This window comes from Euprymna scolopes, chromosome 40 (assembly GCF_053919585.1).
Source record: "Euprymna scolopes isolate OS-2025 chromosome 40, ASM5391958v1, whole genome shotgun sequence".
In the NCBI taxonomy this organism is placed as follows: domain Eukaryota; kingdom Metazoa; phylum Mollusca; class Cephalopoda; order Sepiida; family Sepiolidae; genus Euprymna; species Euprymna scolopes.
The window spans coordinates 70148773-70173224 of record NC_136521.1 but is presented as its reverse complement, the minus strand read 5'-3'; the positions used below and the strand labels follow the sequence as shown (position 1 = coordinate 70173224).

General features: G+C 36.7%; 1 protein-coding gene across 8 annotated transcripts in view; it reads left to right on the top strand.

The window, feature by feature from the left end:
• The window catches only part of LOC145265627 (anoctamin-10-like), a 329084-nt gene that overhangs the window by 171575 nt on the left and 133057 nt on the right, over window positions 1-24452 (top strand). The window contains exon 2 of one of the 8 annotated variants that reach the window (XM_080121665.1): window positions 6717-6835. The exons of the other annotated variants lie outside the window; for them this stretch is intronic. The gene's annotated coding sequence lies outside the window, so the exon portion shown is untranslated. The remainder of the gene's footprint in view (window positions 1-6716; window positions 6836-24452) is intronic. 8 annotated transcript variants of the gene reach the window in all.

The window sequence follows — 24452 nt, the reverse complement described above, 5'->3', positions numbered from 1 at the left end:
CGATACCGATTTTGTCAGTGTTCGTTGCATGCATTGAAAGTTTTTGGGAGACATGCAAACACACATAAACACACATTTGATCTTTTATATATATATATATATATATATATATATATATATATATATATATATATATATAGATAGATAGATAGATAGATTATTTTCCTATTTATTACTATGAATTAAATAACTAATTTAATCTACAAACTAAATTCCCTATAAAAATTTTCGAATATATTTATTTATTTTTTTTTTTTAATCAATTTTCACCCCAAACAAGGCACAGTGCCACTTTGAAGTAGGGGGCTACTATCAGGGACATAAGTTGCAGGGGCATTATGAAGGGAGATGAGTAGCAAGATGTTTGTTCACATTACACTTGAACTTCTGCATATCAGTACGGTTGGGAAAGCAGAATCCCAGAAGGGAGTTCCAAAGTCTTGCAGTTCTGGGGAAGAAACTATTGGAGTAAAAGGCTTTCTTACACCTAGGGATCTCTACTGTAAAGGGGTGGGACTTAGTTGCTTGTTGGGTTTGTCGGGGGTAGTCACGTCGATGAGGTACAAGTGCTTGTAGTTCGTCAGACCATTCACCATTAAAGTACTTGTAGAACAGGCAGAGAGATGCAATATTTCGTCAATGGGACAGAGGCTGAAGCCTAAATGACAGTTCAGGACCTATCAGATTGGCGACTCTCTTTTGAACCTTGTCTAGGAGTGAGACAAGCAGCAGATGCATCAGCCCAAATGTGACAACAGTACTTCATACGTGGGCGAATGGTGGCCTTAGAGAGAAGGTTTCTTGTAGTTATTAAAGGAAACAAGCTTAGTCTTAGCAGCATCGAATGTGACCATCCATTTTTGTCCCCATTCCACTACAGAATGGAAGTCATCCTCTAGTGTTTCTGCCATTTCCTTAGATACGTGTTCATTTGTTTTCCCCTCGTACCTGTTATAGAGCGTGACGTCATTAGCAAATATACCCATCTCCGAAACAATTTTATCAAGGTCATTTATGAATATTACCACATTAACGATTTCATTACCTTTTATTAATTTTCAAATAATATTAATACTTAAATGAAAGAATTAATCAATATAAAATATGATAATATATCACATCTCCGAAAGCCACACGTTAGTTGTATTGTAGCTTAAAGCAAACTCTTTACTATATTAATATCAATATGTTAAATTGTTAATTTACATCAAAGAAAGTTATGTATATTAACATAGTATTTTTATTGCATTTTATAAAGGTATTATTTTTTTTATTATTTTATGTTATTTTATTTTAAACTAGCGGGGATACCCGGCGTTGCCCAGGTGTGGAGAGGTGATATAATAAGGAACCCCGGGGGCAGGGGGAAGAGAGGTGTTAAAAAAAGAGTGGTAGGAGCAGGGGGGGGTCAAAACAACAGTAGGCAGTTTGGGTGGAGAGAGATGTTAAAAAAAAATTCTTTTTTAAAAGTGGTAGTAGGCAGGAAGGCTCGAACCCGTAACGCGAAGGAGGAAAAGAAGGTAAAAAAAAAACCTAAGGTCTTAGCTGATGCGCCCATTGTGCAACCGGAAGTCACGAGCATTCAAATTAAGGATAGTTAATCCAACGGAGACGATGATTTGTGAAAATGGCGACAAAAAAAGCGACCCCTCCTTGTAAAAAACGACCGGGTTGAGGGTGAAGTAATTCATGTTTTGGGCCAATTCTTTTTTTATTTGTCGTCCTAGACGTAGCGCTTCAAAACGATATCAATCTTGACAGGATCCGTTGTGTGTGTCAAAAGATTTTGGCAGACATACAAACACACACACATTTTACCTTTTCTATAATAGACTAGCAGGGGTACCTGGCATTGCCTGAGTGTGGAGAGGTGGTGTAGTAAGGAACCCCAAAAGTGGAGAGAGGTGTTTTAAAAAAAAGTTAAACTGAAAGTCGCGAGCGTTCAAATTAAAGACAGTCAATCCAACGGAGATGATGACTTACAAAAATGCCAACGTAAAAAGTGACTCCTCCTTGTAGAAAACTACCCAGTTGAGGGTGAAGGAATTAATGTTTATGGCCAATTTTTTTATATTTGTCTTCAGAGAGACCAAGCTTTAAAACGATGCTGATTTTATGACGTTCTGGCACGTCTGTCAAAAGTTTTTGGAAGATATACAAACACAGTTTGCCTTTTATATATTAGATTAGATTATTTTATTCGTTTTTTTTTTCATATTTATTTTATCTTAATCTATAATTTTTTTTTTTTTTTTTTTTTTTTTTTGACAATTTGAAGCCAGGGTTTCTAAAATAGAAAAGCTCGATTCTTTGTCAAGTCGGATCGATTTATCAGTAGTTTTGGTTTCAATAAACAGCAAATCTCCGGCTGTGTCGTCTTGTTTGGTTGGTTTTATCATTGTTTGACAAAAATGCAATTCTCAGCTGGTGATGTTTTGCAAAAGACAAACTTGCCTCGAAAACTCAAAGTTTTTTTGTTTTTTTTTTGTTTTTAAGCTTTCTCATTAATAGGAAGTTCGGCTCGGGTCAAACTAGTGAAAGTCATGTTTTTTATTTTTCTAAATATTCCTTGCCTGACGCCGATTAAGTTGTCCTACCAAATGCATACCTTCTTCACTTATATTAATAAGGAGGATGTGTTTGCTGAATTTGAAATGCTGTATCTACAGTTTAAGAAACACGTGTTCTCTTCGTCTGAGGGCACAGCATTACCAAGAGAACATCTTGTTGATCTTGCCTACAGTTTTGTCTTATTGACTCAAAATGCTTTGAGGTGCAAGTCAACCATTTTAAGGCCATTAAAGTCCTGAAATCTAATAGAGAAACCAGACACAAGGCTCAGGAGCCATTATTCTCGACCACAGCAATTATATTATGCTGATACTTGGTGATGCTACAAAATTCAAGCATTTAGGCAATGCCAATGTTAGCAACGGGACACTAAAGAGAGAAGCCAAACAATAAGGTCACTTTCTCAGACTTCATAAAAGAGGATAACTTTACAAAGAGACCTATGGTCAAATTCGTCCATTGGATCCCCAGCGTCCCAGTATGGATGAGTTACCCAAAGCCCTATAGGGAAAAAGTTCATATGAGATTCAGGGTATGGCATAAAGGTTTACTTCATAAGATCGCTAGCTATGGTATAGCTGGAAAAGTCTTCTCAATTATTAAATCATTTCTTTCTGATAGGTTCATAAGAGTAGTAGTTGAGGGGCAAAAATCAGAAGCTCACAGTATTAATGCCGGTGTCCCTCAGGGATCCATCCTGGGCCCAACTCTTTTCCTGATCTACATTAATGATCTTCCAAATCATATCCTTACATCATTTGTAGACATTTATGCTGACGACACTACCATTTATGGTAGCACATCTAAGACAGTAAACGACCAAGTTCTCTCCAATTCTCTCTCCTCTGATCTTGAGCACGTAGTACAATGGGGAAAGGAGTGACTGGTTACTTTTAATGCATCTAAAACCAAGCTTCTCTCTTTACATCATCAACATTCTAATCCACATTTGTCATCAATTGAAATGAATGGCTCTTGTCTTCAGGAGGCCTCAAGTTTTGACAAGCTTCTGGGCTTGACCATTACTCCTGATCTTAAATGGAACACTTATATCAAATCTGTTGCCAAGGCCGCTGGAAAAATGGTGGGATCTTTCTATCGATCCAGTAGATATCTCACTGCTGATGCTATTCTCTATCTATATAAGAGCCAGGTACATCCAAGGATGGAATACTGTTGTCACATCTGGGCAGGAGCTGCTAGAAAGGACTTGTCCTGCCTTGATAGAGTTCAAAATAGACTTTGTAGCCTCGTAGGAGATGTCCTTTTCTCCTCCTTGCAACCTCTATCTCACAGAAGAGATGTTGCGAGTTTGTCTCTGATGTATCGTTATTTTCATGGAAAGTGTTCAACTGAGCTTCAATCTATGGTCCCCCCTCGCAAAACTTTCACAAGAAACACTCGTCTAGCTGTAAACACTATCATTAATTCCCCCCACTCTTTATCTGTGCCTAAACCTAAATGTAGATTCCATGAACAAAGCTTCTTTCTTAGAACTGCACGCCTGTGGAATTGTCTTCCGTTTTCCTGCTTTCCGGCTGACTACAATATGGTTGTGTTCAAGTCTAAAGTAAATAAGTTCTTGATGAGCCGTTCCATATAAGTTATTAAATTTACCAAATTTTCATTACTAATGATTACTATATTGACCAATTTCTACTGTACACTCTTTAACCCTTATCCTTGAGTGGCCTCTGGGCCTTGATAATGTGGTGATGCCTTTGTAAAAAAAAAAAAATAAAAAAAAAATAAAAATTCTTTCCATGGCAGATTCCACCAAAAATGATTTGAGCAAATAGTTAGCCGAGATCCTCACATGTAATCTGAAGATCGTTGTAATGTTAGTGGTTGAAATAATGACAAGGAAGACACAGTAACAATGAATAAATATGTATTAATAAAAATGCATAAAAGAGGTAACTGAACAATATCTTTGCTCGTGGCAAAACTAGTTGTGAACCAATATAGACGTTACAAACACATTAGACAAACTGTTATATACACCAGTTATACAGACCAGACTATATAACAGAGTCATTATATACACAGTTTTATATCAGATTCGCTCTAGTACTAAAGTAGAGGTCTTGGATATGATCTTAAACTATATCCGATGGTGAGGCCTCAGTTTGTGGGCTTTGGGGAGTGTGGAGCCACCTCTTAATTGCCATTGCTCCCAGGTCCATTCTGACCCAGAGTGGTAGTACCTGTTAGGGTTCCAACTATGGGTTAAATAGAAACCGAATTGAAAAAAATACATATACACACACACACACACACACACACACACACACACACACACACACACACACACATATATATATATTAAATTTTTCTTCAAAATAACTGGATTCGTACCTGTTAGGGGCCTAACTATGGGTTAAATAGAAACCGACTTTAAAAAAAAAAAGATTCTATAAAAACATTTTTCTTCAAAATTACAAGATTCGGCATTAAATAACCTGAAAAGGGTTGATATGCCATAAAGCAAAAACAACCAGCCAACCAATCAACTAAAGTAGATGCAGAACTTCAAAGCATAACTAAAATTTTTCTGGCTGATGGTTATCCTTTACACACCATTGAAAAATGTATAATGGTCAAAGGAATGGTTAGAATCTTGAAAAGATCTCTCGGTAGGAGTAATTGAATTAGTAGATGAATGTCTGGCATCTGGTAGAATGCTCCATCCCAATCAAAAACAAAATGATAAGAAAATTAAAACAGAGAGAATAAAATGTTGCTTTTAAAGATGGAACAAGTGGTCGCTGCCAACAAGAAATCAATGGTAAGCAGCTGTTATGATAATGCAAATTCAACTGCAATGGTTATCGAAAGAGATGGAGGGTACTGATAATCTGGGGAGACTTATTGTTACTCAGATGCCAGAGAACACCACAAGTTGTTCTCAAAGAGAAATCTTTGATGATGGCTTGTGTGATTATTCCTAATGAGTACATAATAACTAACAGACGCCACGGGATGAAAAAAAATATTGAATCAACAAATATGTGCGGATAAAGCCGATACTTTTCTGGATAGTGCAAAAAAATTAGTGTTTTTGACAGAAAAGCAATAAACGTATCAAATATGAGTTTATTAATATTTCTATGAAAATAGTGTTCATTATATTTTAAACATAAAACTGATGCAAATGAGATGAATTAATAAGTCCTTATAGATACTCATGAAGTAATATTGTGCTACATAGTTCAATATAAATAATAAAATCACATCGTAAGAAACAATTTAGTCCTTTGACAGACAATGTTTTTTTTTATTATTTTGGCTCCGTTTCTTACAAATGCCCCCCCCCCTTTTTTTTGTATAACGTTTTTGCTGATTTTTTTTTTTCTTCAGTGAAAAACAGCTGCACATCGAAATTACTAGGAGTTCATTTGTCACACCGTTACAACAATAGTCATATATTATTATAATGATATTTGAAAACGAAGCTACATTAAATGGAGGTCACTTTCATATTCTTGTTTAGCTTGGCTGCTTTAAAACCAAATTTTGCGAATTTGGACTTTTTTTAAAAAATAGTTTAGCCTTTAAAAATTGCATTTGGTCTTTTCCAAGGTATAACGTACAGTATTTTTTTAAGTGAAATTGCTCCAGACAAGGCATGAAACCGCATGATATAAAGAACTAAAAAAAAAAAATACTACTTTATGGTCAAAATTTTGCCAACAATAAGTGTTAGATGGAATTGATTCTGACCCAAAAAACAGTTCTTCCCTCTTTGTCAGAAACCTTGCTCCTGGAATGTGAGGACTAAAAGACAAAATAAAGAAGTGGCTGACAAAAGTAAAACCAAGATCTACTTTCTACTTTCCTTAACTAACTCCGGAAGAAACATGAAGAATATCATCATCATCATCATCATCATCATAATAATAATAATAATAATAATAATAATAATAATAATAATAATAAGCGGGACCTGTGGAAATTCCACAGAGGCATCTTTCATATGCAATATATTACTGCTGGCATTCTGTGGATGTTCAGCCTGAATGGAGACCCCGCGATATTATTGTAGCCATTTTGTTAAAATTGTAAAAGCATTTATCTAAGTAATCTGGTTAATGTAGTGTCATAATATATCTGGTTATGTCTGTTTATCTTCAATATCATTATAGGAGTCTGACATATTTCCATTGTATGGACGTTTGGCGCAAACAGAAACCCCACAATATCATTATACCATCTTTAGACAGAACAGATACTACCCTTGGATCCTATCCAGAAGAGCAAGAAGGTATATTTAAGTTTACCATACGGCTCAAAAGCGAAATAATTTTTTTTTTTTTTAATTTTGTTTTTTTTTTTACATTGCGTCTTTGGTGATCGGGAGATCCTATTTATTAAAAAAGGGGATAGAAGGTAACATGCTACAAACATTAAATTAATGCATCTACATACAATAATTTAATGTTTGTAGTATATTATCACCGTCTATCCTCCTTTTTAATAAATAGGATCTCCCGATCAAATAATTTGTAATCTGGAAACCGCGACACACCTACGTGCATACCTTGAAGGTATATTAATATATAGACTTGCAGAACTCATGGAAATTCCACAGTAAGTAAAAGTTTTTTAAACACATTATAAATAAAATGAATAAAAATGAAAATAAAACAAATGATGACGAATTTAAAACAATTTTTTTTAACCTTTTAACATTAAAAAGAACTGATTTTTAAAGATTAAAATGTTTTTCAATGAAAATTCAACACACAACATTTTTTTTCGTTTTTTTTCTGAATAATTTTTTAATCTAAATTATAAAGGAACAGATTTCAATTCACTTGTACATTTTTTTTTTAATTTAAAAAGAAACTATAATAAAAAAAACTTTACTTTTCTCGACGTGACTTTTTTTTTAATTATAAAGTAAAATAGCCAATTTGAATCCGTAAACAGACAGCCATGTTTGTTTTATTTATTTATTTTTTTTTTTTAATTTTTGGAGAGGAAATGGTTATAATGATTTTTAACTGATTAGGATCGACTAAAGGGAAGTAATTCGTTTCTCATTAATTGATGATGATGATGATGATGATGATGATTTTTTGTGACACTGGACGTACGGACAAGTAAATTAATATTTAGATAATAATAATATTAATAAATGACTGAATAAAAGAAAAGAATTTTTAGATTCGTCTACTCTAAAACGATTTAATTAAGGGCAAACAATGTGCGAAGACCAACAATGAAAGAGAAATGGCAGACTCTAATGCAGTCATTAATTTTCAAAGCTCATGAGACTTGGTAATTGTATCCATTTGTTTTTGAACCTGTACGACAGGTTTTTAACAACAAAAATTAAAACAGTGGTTCTTTGCATTATCAGCGCCATGTAAAAAATAGTGTCTGGTTGTTTCCCAAGTAGGTCACGGTCTGCACGGAATGCCCTGATTGTTATTTACTAGAAGCATACCCGTCCCAGGCAGGGTAAAAATAATCACCTGGACAGAACAGTTATGTACCCTTAAAAAAATTAAAATCAAGATAGAATGAGGACCTTATGCTGTCCTTGTCTCAATACGGCGATTCACTCTGGGCAGGTTGTATCAGCTTTCTCTGTATCATCGATAATAATCTATATATTAATACGATAACGTGTGTGTTGTTTTGTATGTCACGCTTACATCTTTTTTCTTCCGAGTGACTATCATTTAATTGTTATGACCTTCTATTTCTTGTAATAAACAATTTTACCAAAAATTCTTAATAAGTTTTGGCTTCTGTTTCGATTATAGCTGATGGCACTCAAGTCATCTATTTTTTTTTTTTCTTCATAAGTTTTGGTTTCGATTTCGATTCAAGTTAATGTACTCAACTCATATGGATTTTTTTTTTTTTTTTTAAATCACAACTTTATAATATATAAAAATCAATAGAAAATTGACTCTATAATAATATATACGAAATCTGCATAAATTAAAGTATCATATTTAAGCATATTTTACGACTGGGCTACGCCGGGCGTTGCTACTAGCTTAGATAAACATTTTTGCAGTTTTAACAAAAGAGCTACCATACTATCAGCGCGTCTCCATTTACAGTGAACATTTACAGAATGCCAACATCAATATATTACATATGAAAGAGTCCACTGTGGAATTTCCACAGCTTTTTTTTTTTTTTTTTTACAAAGGAGTCGCCATTAATCAATGCCCGGGGGGGCACTGGAGGATTAGGGTTAATAAGTGCACAGTAGGTAATGGGAAAATATCGCAGTCTTCATTGGTAACTTGAATTACTTAAGGGGATGGCTCATCAAAAACTTGTTCACGTTGGACTTGAAGACTACCATAGTGTAGTCAGTTAGAAAGAGTCCACTGTGGAATTTCCACAGGTCCCACTAATTTGAATTATTTGGACTACTGTTCTCCTCTTGGCTGTTACTCTTACAATGTTTCAGATGATGTAAACTCTTAACTTTTTCAGGTGTATCTTGTTGACCTTGTGGAAATCTTTTAGCCGGAAATGACCACCGTTCTATGTTCATATGAAGCGTTTTATTTATCTGCTCAGAACCAACTACTGTGACGTCCGGAGAAACGAGATTTGAGGAATAGCAGTCTTCTTTGGTGCATTTTATTTTAAAAGAAGGGTAGTACCTTTCTAGAAAATAATACCTTTCTGATATGGATACTTTATCCAACATTTCAAAGAAAGAATTATCAGATTGACAAGAAAGTTCTTGCGGTTTTTAACTTTTAAATTCAGATGAACATATCTCGACTCAAACAAAAATTTATTGATCGAAATAAGCACCATCAGAATGAACACACTTCTTTTGCCAACGCAAAACAACGTGTATTTATGCCAGTGACGTAAAAATCTTGCGTTCTGGTGACGATGAAATCGCTGAAGGTGTTTTTAATAGCACTTAGGTTTTTGAAGCATTTCTCACGCAGATAGTTGTCGAGTGGGAGTCAATAGGTGAGAGGTTTGGAGAGTATGGCAGATGAGGCAGAGTTCTGTAGCCTAATTCATTCAACTTCTGCATGGTCGGTTTAGCAATGTGCAGTTGGGCATTGTCATGAAGGAGAATTAGGCCTTTTCTGTTGACTAATGCTGAGAGTTGTTATCAAAGTTTCTTATGCATTTCATCCATTTGTTGACAGTACTTCACCGCCGTAATGGTTTCGCCTGCATTAAAAAAACTATAATGTATGAGACCGATTGCATAAAAGGTTATGTTTGAAATTCCATACAGATTCCCGAGTTCAGTAAAAAGATTCTCAATTTCAACAAGATACACTTAAAGAAGGTCGGAGGTTACATCGACCAAAAAGTTGTGAAAATAACATACTACATGAGAACAGTAGTCCGAAGAATCCAAATAATACGAATAATCAATCCTCATCTCAAAAATTCAGTAACGTAACTTTTGTTTATTTTAGTTAACATTGTGAATAAAATTAGAATTTTATTCACAATTTCTCTATAAATCATCTGTAAGTGATTCAACTACGATTGTCTAATTCATGGTTCCCCAAACTATGGCACACAGGCCAGATCTGTCCCGCCAATGTCTTTTATCCTTCTCGTCGATGTCTTTAATTCAGCTCACAGAGCCCTTATGAAAAATGTAAAAATATTTAAGAAAAATTTTGAAATGGAAATGTCTGAAAATATTTTGGTGGTTTTCCTTTTTGATTAAAAGAATGAAATTTTAGAGAATGAGTTTTATTAAAAAACAAAGCGAATAAACAAAACAGTACAAAACACGTCCAGGTCATTTCGTTTTTTATTTTTATTTATATTTTTTATTTATTTTGTAAATTTTTTTATTTTATTTTTATTTTTATTTTATTTTTATTTATATTTTTTATTTATTTTATTTATTTTTTTATTTTATTTATTTTTTTATTTATTTATTTATTTATTTTTTATTTTATTTATTTATTTATTTATTTATTTTATTTTATTTTTTTTTTAGTTTTGTCACCGCATAACTCTTAAAAATCAACAATATACCCTCCACCTTTGGTAATCTCTAGTCTAATTCCTAGTTACCGAATTCGGAATCACCCAAACTTTGTCAAAAATACCGAACATTTCAAACACTACATCCTAAAAAGAAACAAAAATCTTTCCTTATGTTTCTGAATTTTTGTGATGAGAATTGATTCTTTGTATCATTTAGATTCTTTGGACTACTGTTCTCATCTTGATTGTGATTTTCACATTTAGTTCTCATTATCGTTGTGATTTACTTATTTCATTTTTGGTGTGAGCGACTGAAAAATACAATTGCAAATTACTTAATATTTTTATCCGGTCATGGCTAACAGAACAAAACCGTACGATTCCCGTGAAGTAATAAAGACTTGCATTCGAAATTCTGTCCAAATTCCGTCCAAAATTCCGGAGTTCAACAGAAACATTCCAGAGTTCGATAAGATACACCTGAAGAAGGCTGAAAGTTACATCGACCGAAATGTTCTGAAAATGACACTGAAGATGAGGACAGTAGTTCAATGAATCCAAATAATATGAACCATCTGTTCAATATTTAGATAAGAAGAGGTCAGTTCACTTTGTAAGCTTAACGTAAATTGGTATGAGGTGACATTTTCTTGTGTAGGTAATCAATCTATCTATATATAAAAGTGAAAATGTGTGTGTGTGTGTGTGTGTGTGTGTGTGTGTGTGTGTGTGTGTGCGTGCGTGCGTGCGTGCATGCATTTCCCTACCAAATAACTGTGCCGATTTTCGGTCTACAGACTCGAGATTTGACATAAGAAGTATTGAGATTTGGGAAAATCTTCTTAATTGGTTTTCGGCCAGAAATTTTATCAGAGTTCAATGGTTTGACCTTTGAAAACTTTACCAAACTCCTCCGTCAATTTTGGTTCTAAACACTTGAAATTTTAAATCTAGGTTACTTGGACATTGATCAAATTTTTAATTTGATCAATGTCCAAAAAAAATGTTAAGGGGCTAAAATTGGGGTCAAAGTTAAAAATAATTTGACCTCTGCGGTCTCTACCAAATTACTCGGCCAATTTCTGGTTTAAACATTTGAAATTTTACATAAAGGGTGTTCTGTCAGTTTGGCCTGAGCAAAGCCAGGTTGAACTGCTAGTTTACAATAAACTAACATAGTAAACTTCACCCACATAATGTGCACACCTGTATAACGTGCATGGGTGACTTTTTTTTTTTTATTCATTTTCATTCCAAACAAGGTATATTGCCACTTGGAATGCAAAGGCTACTTTTTGGGATCCTATCTAACAGAGAACTGTGGGGAGTTGAGCAACAAAATGTTTGTTCACATTACATTCAAATTTCTGCAAATTACAGTCAGGAAAGCAAGACACAGGGAAGGAATTACAAAGTCTAGCAGTCCAAAGGAGAATAGGAGGCTTTCTAGCATCTACGGACCTCGACAGTGAAAGGGACAGGATTTTGCTGGCTTGTCAGGTTAGTCGGGAGTATGTACGTCAAGAGGGCGCAAGTACTAAGAGTGTATCAGAGCACATTCCATTAAAGTATTTGTAAAAGAGACACAAGGGTGCAACAGTGTGGTGATGGGACAGAGTTTAGAGCTTGGCAGATAGTGTGGAACCTATTAGATTTGAGACTCTTTTTTTCTTTTTTTTTTTTTTGAACCCTATCTAAAAATGGGAAGCTAGAGGTAGATGTTCCAGGCCAGATGTGACAACAATACTCGATGCATAGGTGAATTGTGGCTTTTTGAAGATATAGAATACTCTCTGATGCGAGTGATTTTTTACCATGGTAAAGGGAGACCACCTTCTTTGCAGCAGCCTTGGCAATAAGATTTTAAAAACGTTTTCATAATCTTCAAAATTATTTGTATTATTTGGATTCTTCGGACTACTATTCTCATCTTGAGTGTCATTTTCACATTTTGGTTGATGTAATCTCAGACCTTCTTCAGGTGTATCTTGTCAAACTTGGGAATCAAAAACAACTGCGAATTACCTAGGCCCTCTATCCAGTCATGGCTGCCGGAACGAGAGCATGCTACCCCTGTGAAGTAAATAACGGGCTCCGTTCAAAATTCCGCCCAGATTCTTGAGTTTCACAAGATACACCTAAAAAAGGTTGGAAGTTACATTGACTGAAACGTTGTGACAATGACACTTAAGATGAGAACAGTAGTCCAAAGAATCCAAATAATAAAAATAACCAATCCTCATCTCAAAAATTTAGAAACGTAATATTAAAAATTATTGTACCATAAAAACATGTAGTGTGCATAAGTGATTTCAACATAAAATTTGCTTGAAAAAAAAGATCTCTATCGATGTTGATTTCACACTCTGAGCATTTCAGAATTGGCAGGCGGAAAGTGGTTTCATTTTAGTTGTATTTAGTATCATTTTACACAAAGAAAGATGACCCATTCCTCTTGAAAAATAAACCAAGAGAGGGGTGAATTAGAAATCAGCTGAAATTTTGTCTGATAAAAGCACGACCATTGGCTGCTGAAAACGAGAGCAGAAATAAAGAATCTGATTGGTTAACCATCAAAATTAATATCACATCTCTATATAAAAACATGCCATAACATTGAGGATAAAATACAGAAAATTCTATGTAGCTCAATTGTCATATATATTTTCAAAACTTACTATATATGTGTGTGTGTGTGTGTGTGTGTGTGTGTGTGTGTGTGTGTGTGTGTGTGTGTGTGTGTGTGTGTGTGTGTGTGTGGAATTCACTCATAAGCTAATAAATTCATCAGTAAGAATTTTTTTTTACTTGGGAGTCATCACTTATCAAGGTCCGAAGGCTACTTGAGGATAAGGGTTAATGAATGTCAGGTGGTAGTGTAGTAATCGTTAATGGTGTAAATTGGTTAGAACTTGATTATTTATGGGGACGGCTTAACAAGAATTTGTTTACATTAGATTTGAAGGTTATCATGTTGTATTCAACCGGGAAGCAGACTAATGGAACAGTATTTCATAGGCGCGAAGTTCTTGGAAAGAAGCTTTGATCATGGAACCTACGTTTAGATGTAGGTACAGTTAGAGAGTGGGGGAAATTGTATATCGTGGTTGTAGCTAGTCGAGTATTTTTTTTTTTTTTGTGAAATTTTGTGGTGTAATGGGTGGGTGGGGAAGTTCATCGTCAAAATTCCGAATTTTGGGAAATTTTAGCAATGGATATTAACATAAACCTAAAATTTTATTTTATAGAATCTCTGCTATTATGTGTGTGTGTGTGTGTGTGTGTGTGTGTGTGTGTGTGAGAGTGTGTGTGTGTGTGAGTTCCTCATAGGCTCAGTTGTTTCGGAGCCAATCTTTTGCAAATTTCACACGAAGCTAATTTACATGTCTGACAGTGTTCTTAGATATGTTTTGTGCAGAATTTCATCCGATAAATATCGAAAATCGAAAAAATCCGATCTTAAAAATAGTCTTTTCTCTCTTATAGATAAAAAAGAATCATTTTTACAGGGGAGTATTTTACGTTACACAAATCATTTCTTCTTAATAAAAACAGGTTTTATTATAATCTGGAGATATAGCTTAGTCATAGAGGATTGGCCTACAGATCGAATGATCTTCTGTTTAAGCCCGGTGTATATCATCATTTTATTTAAATTTTTTCTAATTAATAAGTTCAGTTTATGATAAAAAAAAGGTACCATTTAAAATTGCTGCAAATCATTTCATTTTTTTTACATATTTTAAAATTAAACATTAATCAGAAGTGACTTTTCTAAGGCATTCATCAAGCCCAAATATCAGCTGACGTGATATTGTAAACAAACACAGACGGAATTTGATGAACAACATTATCATTATTATGTTTATTTATTTATTTATTTATTTATTTTGCGAATTAGTCCACCGAGCAAATTATTCCTCGTAATCTATAATAATCAATAGAGGATTGATTCTAAAATAATACATACGAAATCTGCATAAATTGAAATAGCATATTGTACGCTGGGTTGTCAGCTCGTCAAAATCATATAAAGATTCTATACATAAGGTTTAATATCTTTATATCTTGATTTTAATCTTTATAAGAGGACATAAAAGTGATACAAAACGGTTTTGTTCGGATTAATTTTACCCATCTTGGGACGGGCATTCCTTTAGTAATGTATGTGTGTCTGTGTTTGAATATTTCAAGGAGAAACTTTTGGACCAATAGATAAAATAAGTAAAATTTATGATTTGAGATTAAACTTATTTCATTTAATCGCGAAATGTTTATTTCAATATATTTTTAAGGTCGAATTAATAATAAAAAATATATATACAAAGTTCATTGTTTTTGTAAAATTGGAACCTCCTTCACTCGTCCCAGTGCACTGAGTAACCGGCTGTCTTGTAACGTCTGAACAGCCAAAACTCTCCCCACATTTCCAAGCGACCTGCTTTATATTATATTCACCCACGTGAGATTACATGAGACCATTTCTGTTAAATATCACAGACGCCATCTTGCTTTTTCTTTTTCCTATCCAACGCACATGACAAGCAGACACGTGGGCACTTCACAGGTACGTCATGTTTATGTCCGTTTCTGTTTTCCCCACATCCTCCCCCTGATCTCATGATCACAAAGATGGCAGGGAGGTGGCACTCTCTTCTGTCGGTGCTTCTTTGAAGGGGGACTGTGCAGGCCTCTTGTTCACTTGCACTCCCATCTGCAGTCTGAGGGTCGAAGAACACTGCCTCCCCTGAAAGGCTACTAATATCGGATTCGCTGCTTGATGAGGATAAGGATGGTGCAAACCAGAGCGATGGCCCACTAGCTTCAGACCCAAAGTCGTTCCCGTCATCCAGTGGTGGTTGCAACTGTGTCGCCGGCCTCAGGCCCCTAACATGACGGTGCACACCGTCAACCATGACTGACTGCTGACTCACTACATCGGTCACTCGGCCCGGTGTATATCTGTCGGCTTCCCGGCGGCTTCACCCAGACAGGATCCCCTGGTGCGTACAACCCCTGTCCTTCCTCGTTGGTGACTTCTCTGTTGGGGTAGATTCCCTTTTCTCAGACTCGGTATTGGTATATTGTATTTGCAGACGTTGTTCTTGGAGAGACGCCATCTTTTGGCGTGATGTTGTACCAATATACGGCTTCTGAGATGCTGCATTGCTTCCTGGTCACGATTGTTTTGATACTGCAATGGCTCCTCTCAGCAATACCGTTGCTAGATGGCACATAAGCACACCACAGTCACAGCCACACTCCCCACTCATTCAGGAACTGCCTGACCTGCTGGCTGCAGAAGGCTGGGTCATTGTCCATCAGCACCTCTTTGAGTGCACCTCTTTCAAAGAACACAGATGACAGCTGGCGAATAATGTAGGAGGAGTTCTGGCGTCCAAGTGGTCTCCAGACCGCGAAGCACATAGGTCCACAATCAATGAGGGTGAGGAAGTGATTGCCACCATAATGTGTGATATCCATGCCCACTCTCTGCCACGTGCCGCTCACTCCCAATCGCCCTTTTATCCACTGTATCGGAACCGGATCAATTGATTGACATGCCTCACAACTTTCCACTGCTCTCTTGACATTTGCTCTTCTTACTTCTGGGTCAACCATTTTGGCAAAATATAATGTCTGCTTAACTCCTAGGTGTCCGCATTGCTGATGGCAGGGGGGTGGCACTCTCTTCTGTCGGGTGCTTCTTTGAAGGGGGACTGTGCAGGCCTCTTGTTCACTTGCACTCTCATCTGCAGTCTAAGGGTCGATCCACATTACATTACACGATCCGCATCCATATTACATGTGACGGTTGCACATGGCTGTTGCAGCATCTCAAAACCTTCCTAGGTATCAGCCAGCAGCCACCGTTGTGGTACTCGTGTCAGCACATCTGCTCTGTTGCTTGCAGACCTGATCAATGTTACATCTACGGTCAGGTTGTACTGTTTGATTGTATCGACTAGGGTGGTGAGCCGTCTTCATATCAACATCTCGCTCACTGCCCATGTGGTTAGCCGTGCTCTTCCAGTCAATGTATCGGTTATCCACCGATGAGTGCATGCAGAGTCCGTGATAATATGTAGTACCCTGACTTGCCACTGAAGTACCAGGGTAACTCCTTTCAATGTGGTATCAAGTTCGGCCAAGTTTATGTGCCTAGAATCATTCTCTGGACGAAGCCAACAGGCGTCTTCGATATATTACCATCATCAACTGCAAGGGCAACTCCAAGAGCTAGTGAACTAGCGTCCACCCAGACAATGAACTCGTTCCTGTAAACACACCAGTTCCCTCACACAGGGTCATCACAAGTCACCCTGGCCACAGTTTCCGGTAGCAATGCTCAGGAGCGTGGCATCATGCACTTTATCATCCCATCCCAATGATACGGATGTGGCACAACGTTTTATGGCTGCCACTGCCACCCTGAGCCAACCACACACAGGGAAATGGCCCACCAGCTTTCTGCAAACAGAAAAAATTTTCCAACGAATGATGTTGGATGGGACTTTTGGAATGTCACCACCTCTCCTCCAGTAGAGCCCCTCCTTGCTACTGCTCACGTGCAGGCCAAGTACTTTTGCCCCGTCTTGCAAATGCTCTGGTTCCTTACATGTCAGTCCGAAGTTCTCAAAGTGCTCTTTGACTGACTGGGCAGACATGAGGCTCTCATTTACAAAGATATTATCAATGTAAGACAATGTTGCCTGACACACAGCCTCATCCTGTTGCCGGATTGCGTGCATAATTGCCATCATAATGCCTGGTGCCACATTGAGACCAAACCCTAACCTGGTCAGACAATAGCAACTTCCTTTAATTTCCACAGTCTGAAATGGCCACAGCTCTTTTTCAATGCCTATCTGCAGGTAAGCTCTGCACAGGTCCAAAATTGCCACGTCTGACCCTTGCTGCCACCACTCCCTTAATTTGAGTGCACAAACATCTACTCCTGCTGTGTACAGGTTGACATATTCATTAAGTTCATGGTAGTCCATGATGGGTCAGACCTGTTTACTTTCTTATAAGATAGTCATCAGGGGAATCAGACCTCGGGGGGGGGAGGCCGAGCTCATCCTTGGGGTATGGAAGTAGCCAGCTATTGTTGATCCAAGTCTGCAGTTCTTATTCATACTGCCCCCTGAGCCTCATTGGAGGGAGGTACTCAGATAGTCGGTTCCATAAGGATATTGGTGGTTGATCGTCAGCCCATTTCCAAGATGCCGTCCACATTCTGGTTTCCCTGTTGTACTCTGCATGAAAGTCAGGCTCATCCAGGGTAATTGTGGCGCAAACACGTTTCTCATGTTGGGAGAACTCTATCTTTCCATTGCAGTCCACAGTGATTCCACCCAGCTGTATAATCAAATCCGTCCCTAGAAGTAGGTTGTATCCAAGCAGCTCCCCGTCCACCACCAGGGCTTGCACGACTACCGCAGGCCCATCGCCGATGCTTGTGCTGATGACGCTCACCCCATAAGAGGCCAGCGACCCACCACCCACGGTTAGCACTGGAATTCTGTCCTTGTACCAAGTGTCGCAACATGCCTTGCGCGCCAGGGTCTGGGTGCACCCAGTGTCTACAAGGGCGAGGCATTCACATCCATTAACGTGCATAGTCACTGCGGGCAGTGCCTTTGTCAGTGACGATCTGGAGAGAAGACTGGCGCTGTAGCTTCCTCCCCTTGCCCGTTTCCCAGACAGGCATGGCCAGGTGTCCCCAGTTTTTACACTTATAGCACTGAAGCTCGCTAAGCCTTCTAGTCAGTGAGCACAATGAGAGACAATCACGAGCCAAATGGTTGGACCCACCACACTTGTAGCAGTTTGTACTGTGCTCAGGTCCTGAGATCCACCCTGTGATGGCTGCATGGCTGCCGCGTGGTCTACAGTCTCTGGACTCCTTTTTAGTATCACCCAAACCCACGCTAATACTTCCGAGATATCCATCTTGTCTACTTGGGATGAGGCTCGGAGCAGATCTTCCACACCAGCGGGCAGTCCTGCAATAAATGCGCACATCAGGCCTTTCTCTGACATTCCACCAAACAGGACCGCAAGCTTCTTCAGTTTTGCCAGATAAACATTAACCGTCTCTCCGGAATGTAACTTGCGTGCCATAAACGCCTTCCATGCAGTAACCGGATCTAATGCAAATGCTGTGTAGAAGGCGTTTTTGATGCAGGTGAAATCTGTCTTCTTTCCATCCATTAGCTGCTGGTATACAGCATATGCGCCCCCAGCGAGATGCATTGAGACCATGCATTCCAGACGCTTCACCTCACTGAGCTGGCATATCAATTCTGCCTTTTCCACCCATTCCTGTACTGACTGCTCAGCGCTGCTGCCATCAAACAGTGGAATCAGCTTAGGATCAAATCCCGACGTCATGCCGAAATAGCTTGTAGAACTGAAACCTCCTTCACTCGTTCCAATGCACTGAGTAACCGTCTGTCTTGTAACGCCAACTGTTTAGCGTCTGAACAGCCAAGGCTCTCTCCCCACACCTCCAAGCGACCTGCTTTATATTACATTCATCCACGTGAATCTCGCGAGATTACATAAAACTGTTTCTGTTAAATATCACAGACGCCATCTTGTTTTTTCTTTTTCCTGTCCAACGCGCATGACAGGCAGACACGTGGGCGCTTCACAGGTAGGTCATGTGTATGTTCGTTTCTATTTTCCCCACATTTTTCCCATGAGTAAAATCAATATATTTCAGTTTTTATGGATGAATTCGTGTGATTTTTAAATAATAAAAGAAAAAAAACTTAATCTTTCAATATTTACCCACTTTTTTTTGGGGGGGGGGGCGGAGGGGGGTTAAAAATGTATTATTTGCAATAGTTATTGACCTAGGCTACGTTTTTCAACTCTTTTTTTTTTTCACTTATGGCGGCATTTAAAATTCAATACTTATAATGCACATACCAATCACAGGACGAAGATGAAATATTCCAAAAATTAGGTAATTTGATCAAAATTATTTTTAATTTTTATTCAAGAAAATTAACTTTTATGACTAAACAAGTCGTAGTGTTTTTGTCGGTCATGATAGCAATCCAATGAAATAAATAAGGGGGGAAACAACTCAAATTGAAGTGGAGAGTTAAAAAATCAGCCTTATGTTCAATATAGTTTATTAGTAAAATCGCTAAAAATCATGAATTTTGATTTTCGTAGTTAAAAAAAAAATATTGATCAATTTACGTAATTTTTAGAATGTGACATGTTTTGTAACGAATATGTACATCATAAAGTTAGCATGAGTTGTACAGTGACGCATCTCTGAGCATCGTGTCACTTTCATCAAATGGAAATGTAATCATGTCGTCTTTTCTAGGGCGACAATTTTATCGTGCCACCCTGTACAGGGTATAATAGAAATATCGGGTTTGTATTACTGTACACATAGATTCGAAAAAGTTGTCAAAAAACAAATATATAACAAATAAATGTTATCAAAGGCAAGATAACTTACTTTTCTACCAAACTGGATATAATTTTCATGTTTTTATTCAATGTAACATATTTATTCAGCTCGAAAAACATACAGTGTTTACCGATGTATTGGAAAATTCAAGATGGCGTCTGATTCTCTCTTTAACACGGTAAGTTTGGGAAAAGGTGTTATAAATAAAAAACTATACAAAATACTATTAAAAACTCGCCGAATATATGTCAACCTATGTCACGGTAACATATATTGAGCGAGTTTTTAACAGTATTTCATCTGGGTTTTTATTTATAACACCTTTTCCCAAACTTACCGTGTTAAAGAGAGAATCAGACGCCATCTTGAATTTTCCAATACATCGGTAAACACTGTATGTTTTTCGAGCTGAATAAACATGTTACATTGAATAAAAACACGAAAAATATATCCAGTTTGGTAGAAAAGTAAGTTATCTTGCTTTTGATAACATTTATTTGTTATATATTTGTTTTTTGACAACTTTTTCGAATCTATGTGTACAGTAATACAAACCCGAAATATCTCCTAAATTTTGACATACGATCTTCCCAATCGCACTTGTGCAGTTTCAGGGCAATCCTTAATTTGTATGGTTGGAACTGTATATCAGTGTGTAGAATTCTTCTAACTGTTCGATCAGACAATCCCAAGGCCAAATCATGTTTGCGAGCTGAATGTGTAAGAGACTGAGTAACGGAAAATGTCATAACTTGAATTCTGTTTGGCATTCGAGGTTTCGAGGCCTTCCAGGTAGTTTTCTTTTAAGCGCCGAACCTGTGGCTCAGAATTTTACAACCTATAATTGTATTGATTTTCTGCCTGGAACAGCATCATGCCATCTTAACTTGCAATGAACTCGGAAAGCTCTCTGTGTTTCAGCTACAGATTCACCATTCTTCAAAAACATTTCTACAGTAACAGCATAATGTGCACCAGTCCGAATCATATTGCTTGATAAAAAAAAAACATCTAAAAACAATGGCAAGTTCTGAGCTAAACAAAAACAACATGCATAAGTTCATTAGTAACATATGGTTGAAAGTGGAAGGTATTTCTGCCGCACCCTGTATTTAACATCACTTTAGTTATTTTTTAATTAATTACAAACTTTAATCCAGTAAATGTAGCAATTCAGTTAATTTTGTGAAATATACATTTCAATATGTTTTTAAAAAATGTTATCTAAGTATATATATATATATATATATATATATATATATATATATATATATATATATATATATATAATAAAAATTACAATTAAATTTACCCAAATGATCCAAGATGGTAAAATTAAAGTATATTATAAATATTAAAGAATTAATATTTATAAAATTATCTCAGCCAGATGTAAAAGCTTGATAAAACCAAATAGGAAATAGAGCTTATAGTATGAGCAAACAGTTAATAAAATATGTTAAAAAAACACTTAGAAATGAGTTAAAAACATATTTAATCTGAAAAGGAAACACTAGATAAATGTTTATCTTATCCATTTATCTATTGTTTCTTTTTCAGATTAAATATGTTTTTAACTCATTTCTAAGTGTTTTTTAACATATTTTATTAACTGTTTGCTCATATATATATATACTAGCATTTCAGCCCGGCGTTGCTCGGGTGTTTGGAGGTGTATGTTGAGCAAAAAAAAAAAAAAAGTGGTAGTAGGAAGGCAGGCTCGAACCCGTACCGTAAAGGAAGGAAAGAACGGGGGAAAAACCTGACGTCTTTGCTGCTACGACCACCGCCAAACCAGAAGTGACGTAGGTTTTAATTAAGGCTAGACAATCGAAAGGAGAGGATGACTTTTGAAAATATCGGCGAAAAAAGCGACCCCCTCCCCTGTAGAAAAGTGCTCAGTTGAAGGTGAAGATATTAATGATTTTCGCCAATTTTTCGATATTTGTCATCTGAAGGTCGAGGTTCAAAATGATACTGATCTTGTGAAAATCCGTCGCCTCTGTCGAAAGTTTTAGGCAGACATGCAAGCATGCATACATTTATATATTGGTAACTAAAATTAAGCGACCTAAACCGATTAAAAAGCTTGCCCTATCTCTGAATACCCTTTATGTAAAATTTCAAATGTTTAGACCAGAAATTGTCTGAGTAATTTGGTAGAGACCGCAGAGGTCAAATTTTTTTTTAACTTTGACCCCTATTATGACCCCTTAACATTTATTGTTTGGGCCTCAAATCAAGTTATTAAGTTAGATCCATGTCTAATGAACCTATGTCTAAAATTTCAAGTGTTTAGACCCAAAATTGTCGGAGGAGTTTGGTAGAGTTCTCAAAGGTCAAATTGTTGAATTGTGTACCCTTAATAGCCAAATTTCTGTCCGAAAACAGATTGCAAAGATTTTCCCAAATCTCACTACCCTGTATATCAAATTTCGAGTCTGTAGACTTAAAATTGACAGAGTTATTACGTAGGGAAATGTAGACACACAGATACAGAGACATACTGATACGTTCACTTTTATATATATACATATATATATATATATATATATATATATATATATATATATATATATATATATATATGTATTCAAGCAAATATTATTAAATGCAACGGAGACACTTTGCTTTATGATTCTTTTTTTAATTTTTCGATTTTCCGTATAATTATTTTTGTATCAAAATCAAAAATATCAATAAAAGTTCCATAGTTGTTGCTGTCACGAGCGCTTTCGATTTGTCATCTTCAGGTGTTGAAGTAAAAGTACGAAGGAGCGAAAATGAGAATTAAAAGTGAAAACTAAAATATACAGTAAACGGCGATAAGTTAAAATATATAGAGCCGATCAAAAGTCGATTAAAAATTCGAGTATTAAAATCAGCAAGTTCATGGACACCGTTAACTATAGGAGAAATTAATACATACATTGGGCATACAACGACAACTTTGTCCCGGCGAATAACCATGCATCTAAATAATACAAGTTCTATATATAAACATCTGATAAAAGAACATAACTGTTCCCTCCCCCCTCCAATCTTAGAAAGGCCCTCGTTGACGACATAAAAATTATACAACATGAAAATAATATTAAAAAATTAAAAATTCTTGAAGCGTCATATATTAGAACCCTTCAACCTACTATAAATGATCCTATTTACAATGCCTCCCCACGGGACAGAGTTAGACACCAGGGTCGTTTTTTAACGTGGAGAAAAGGAACAAAAATAAAAATTGTCTCAGTCGTGAAGGATTTCTCCTTCACTGAAAGAGAACAAGAAATTGAAATGCAGCATCTGAAGAACAGATACTACACTTTGATCTTGTCCCGAAGACCAAGTTGAATAAAATGAATGTTTCAAAAGTTTATCAAAATAATTAATTTGGATGAAAAAAATTAATAATTTCTGGCCTCATGAATGACTGGAATTTTTATGCACTTAAAAACTGATCACCCAAAACTTAGATCAATTGATTATATGAGAAAAAGAACACTGTCCCATTGACCTGCTTCCCAGCCGATTACAACATGGTAGCCTTCAAGTCTAATGTAAACAAGTTCTTGTTGAGCCGTCCCCTTAAATAATCAAATGCTACTCGACCTACACTATTAACAATTACTAAACTACCACCTTACATTCATTAACCCTTATCCTTAAGTGGCCTTCAGGCCTTGATAAGTATTTACTACCTAGTAAAAAAAAAAAGCATAATTGTGGAAAGGAGACTTCAAAAAAAAGTTTCTAATTTAATTGATTCTGTACTATCAACCAAGCTCCAACCCCTGTCCCATCGCCGAAATGTTGTATGGCTGTGTCTATTTTGCAAGGACTTTAATGGAATATGCTCTGACGAACTGATAGCACTTGTGCCCTCCGCCCTCACGTAAATACCTCAAACTAACTCAACAAGCAGTAAAACCCTATTCCTTCTTCGACTATCTACGGCAACACATCAAAGGCTGTAAATGACAAAGTTCTCTCTGATTCTCTCTCCTCTGATCTCGAGCGCGTGGTTCAGTGGAGGAAGACGTGGCTGGTTACCTTTAATGCATCTAAGACCAAACTCCTATCCTTACATCATCAACGCTCTGATCCCCATCTGGCATCAATTGTGATGGATGGCTCTCGTCTGTTTTGACAAGCTTCTGGGTTTGACCTTTACTCCTGATCTGAAATGGAACACGTACATCAAATCTGTTGCCAAGGTTGCTGGAAAGATGGTGGGATCCTTCTACAGCTCCAGAAGATATCTCACTACTGATGCAATTCTCTATCTATATAAAAGCCAAGTACGTCCAAGGATGGAATACTGTTGCCATATCTGGGCAGGAGCTGCTAAAAACAGCCTATCCTGCCTTGACAGAGTACAAAATAGACTTTGTGGCTTGGTGGGGGATGCCCTTTTCTCTACCCTGCAACCTCTCTCCCACAGAAGAGACGTTGCGAGCCTATTCTTGTTTTATCGTTATTTCCATGG